At 49.3% G+C, this 3561-nt stretch overlaps 1 long non-coding RNA gene across 2 annotated transcripts; it reads left to right on the top strand.

The window, feature by feature from the left end:
* The first annotated feature begins 747 nt into the window (after positions 1-747).
* On the top strand, positions 748-2600 carry LOC148006472 (uncharacterized). 2 transcript variants are annotated; one of them, XR_015683509.1, is made up of 3 exons: positions 748-979; positions 1999-2103; positions 2384-2600. It is a non-coding gene; the product is annotated as an uncharacterized LOC148006472 (long non-coding RNA). The 2 variants fall into 2 exon arrangements; XR_015683508.1 differs by lacking the exon at positions 1999-2103.
* The last annotated feature ends 961 nt before the right edge of the window (positions 2601-3561 follow it).

The raw sequence follows: 3561 nt of genomic DNA, 5'->3' as shown, positions 1-3561 counted from the left end.
TCATTCATATATGGGAACCTTGATGAATAAGACATGCGTCAGGGAATGTTGTGACAGAAACGCCTGAAGATGGAGATGGCACTGGAAGTCTCTGCAGAAATATTTACCTATAGAGAAAGCCCCTTTAAATGCCAGCCTTGACTGGACTTCCAACTGCCAAAGGACCACAGATTTGGAAGATCACAACAAGCTGCGCCATCATGAAGGTCACAAGGATGTAAAGGATAGTGTTGCAGAGATGGTGAGTCCTAGGACCAGGCCTCACTGCTTCTTCTAGACCCTTGGGTACAGTAGCTTAAATGTAGCATGGGCAGACGGTGGAGACGCAAGTTCTTTATTTTGAGTTTTCATTGATAAATTCCTACCCCTAAAGCACACTGGACCTGTAGTTGAGGGGAAGTTGGGGCGGAGAAGCATCAAGACGTTTTAAAGCAACTTAGTTGGAACTTGCTAAGGAGTTGAGCCAGGGGTGTCCGGGTTAGTGCTCCGTGGCCAGGGGGTGGGGCAGCCCCTCCATCGGGCGGGGAGCTTGGAGGGCTGGGCCTGCGGCCTGGCGGCAGGGCGCGGCGGGTCATTGTTTCCTCGGCCGCTCCTCCCGCCAGGCCGGCGTCACTGGCCGGGCGCCCGGGCCGGCGGCAGGTTATTTATAGCGCCGGCTGCGCGCGTCACGGAGCCCGGCCCGGCTGACGGGGCCGCTGACGCGCTTGGCCGCGGGGCCGAGGGCGCGGGGTGCGCGCGGGCGGCGACAATGGGCCGGAGCGCGCGCCTCCCCGGCCTCCGCGGGCCGCTCTCGGGCCCGGGGCCTCGGCTCCGCGCCTCCACGGGGGTGGCCGGCTCAGCCTCGGCCTCGACCCCGGGGCTCAGCTCGGCGGTCCGCGCTCCCTGCCGCGCACCCGGACTGCAGGAAGAGCTGGAGCCGGGCTGCTCGACCACTCCGCGCCCGGGGACGCGGCGACCTGGGGCCCGGAGCGCTGGGCAGGTAACGTGTACTGAACCGGGCTGGGGGCTCCGGGAGGCCCGGGGGCGGCCCTTCCCCGACTTCTGTCCCCGCGGTGGCCCGCGCCGGGGCAGGAAGCAGAGGTGGGTGTGGAGCGCCAGAGCGGGAGAGAAACTTCAGTGCGACCAGTCCCAACAGGCTCCTCCCGAGAGGCCGGCGCGACACCGACACCCTGTAGCCCTCCTCCCTAGACCCTCCCTGGCCACTCCTTCTCCTTGTCTTCCCCCCATCCGGAGGCCGGGGACCACCACCCGCTGGCTCCCACCCTGGCTCGCCCGAGCCTCACTGTCGCCCTGGCAGGGACTTTTAGGGACTTGTTGACCGCGGAGGCCGGCCTTGAGCCCTGTCCTTCCGGCTGCTGTGCAGCCCCTCGCACGTGGCAGGCAAGCAGGCTGCCTAGAGCTTGCTGAGCCTTCTAGGAAATTGCAATCGATTTGTAACGCACTTTCGCTAATTGGGAGTTAAGAATTAAACTTTAATAAAGCATTTGTGTCGTCTCGTCTAATTGTGAAGGCTTCCATTCGTCCTGGTAGATAGACTCTAACTCTCAAGTTAATGGCGCTAAGCTAAGAGATCCCCTCCCACCCCTCACCCAGTACAATTCTGTCAGCCGTCGTCGGCGCAGCTGGATTTCTGTAAGGTACAGATGTTGCTAATGGCAGCTTAAGCACGGATGGGCGATAGCATACGGAATGCAACATGTTGCCATATGGTTCCTTTAGCCTTTCACCTCCAGGGATATCAATCATATATATTCTGGGAGGAACCTAATGACTCTCTGAACAGCAAAATGAATTACCTGGTACAATTTATATCCCTTGACCTGATGCGTTATAACAACAGGAAGATAGCATCGCCCGATTGCTGTGGTATAAATTGACTTACAGAGCTACATTTCAAATTCTATAATCAAATATTGGTAGTTTGAGGGATCCTATCACATCATTCTGGCAGTAAAATCGGTTTCTGCATCTTCTTCGTCCACCCTTTTCCATCTCTAGACATGCAAAATTGACAAAGTTTAACAAAGCTGATCTTGGAAATTGCCATTCTACCTACTATCTGGTGAGGTGTGGAGAGGTGGAAAATACGACTTCCGGTGTTAGGTACGAGTTCTTTAAGAATACCATACTTCCAAGCCAGAAAATCCAAGGACCCCTAGGAAAAGTTGTCTCAGTGTTAATCCTAAATCTTGTTACATATATGAAATTCTCACCAACAAAATCCCACTTCAACTCTTAAGAAAACAGTTCTAAGAAATAATGAATTTAAACCTAATTAGAACTTTTTCTGAAAACCAGTTCCTGTACCCTACTTCTCTGTGTCTTAAACCAAGCCTTGGTTGTGGATATAATGTGAATATAATAATGACTTTTTTCTTTCCAGGATGTCGGTATCAACACACCGAAGTCATCGTTTAGATCCTACCGAGTGGCTTAGTAATAAATACTTCATATTAGATTTTAAAATCTGGCGACTAATAAAATGTAACTGCCTTTAAGCTTGGATTTTAAACATGATCATCTTTTTACCATTCCTTGTATTTGTTGATTCACAAACGCAGATCACAATAAAAGACAAGCAACAACTTAAAGAATATTAATTAAAGTATTATTCGCACTTTAATTTCACATTTACTTTTACGTATGAAGGGATATCATAAAGCTAGAAATATAACATGTAGGGTTTTTTTTTTCATTCAGCAATCTGTAAGAAAGTTCACATGAAACGATAGACTTGACTCCCAAAGTACGTAAAATAGACACGAACAGTCTAAAAATGTATTTACTTTTAATTTTCTACATTTCAGAAAGTGATAACATTTCAAAAGTTTATATATCATGTCCTTTCAGAATCATTTTGAAAGGCCAAGATGACACCCTCATCCCCTGGACACACATACCTTATAATGGCTGATGGTTTGTGAAGCAGTGTTTGGGTTAGTTCAGACATTCTGTCATTATAGCTAACGCCTTTTGCCTATTTATATAGCAAGGAATCTTCTACAGAATAACTTAGGCTCTGTCTACCTTATGGTGAGATTCTTTGCTGGGGCTGTTTCCCTGCAGTCTTTTACTAGCTGAGGTTTGGTTTGTTCTGTGGCACCAGTACTCTATGAATTTAAAGCCAGACCAGGAGGGAGCCTGTCCATCACGACTCCATCTTCACGACCTGTGAATTGACAGTGACCGTGTCCCTTAACCAGTCACACAGAACTTGCCTTATAAAGCTGTTATTGTCACGGGCAGATACTGCAACCTTTTGTCAAGCCCCATGATTATTAAAGTGTTCCTCCTTCAAATCCAGGCCAAAAGGCCTCCTGGGCTTCGTTTCAGAGTTCAAGCAGAGTCTCAAGCAGCGCTCTTTGCTCTCCCTCTCCAGTTGTATCATTACGTGTATCCACCGATAATCCAGGCACCCTTATAGATATGAACTATGCATGTTTCTGTCTGCTTATATGACAACATGCCTAAGATACATATGGTACAGCATTATTTCAACGTAAAGAGTCAATAGATGTATACTGTTACTCTAAACAATGTATCCGATCACCAAGGGCAACA

This window comes from Rattus norvegicus, chromosome 3, assembly GCF_021556685.1.
Source record: "Rattus norvegicus strain SHRSP/BbbUtx chromosome 3, alternate assembly SHRSP_T2T, whole genome shotgun sequence".
NCBI lineage: Eukaryota > Metazoa > Chordata > Mammalia > Rodentia > Muridae > Rattus > Rattus norvegicus.
Note: the sequence above shows the minus strand (reverse complement) of the source record. Positions and strands in the feature narration are given on the sequence as shown.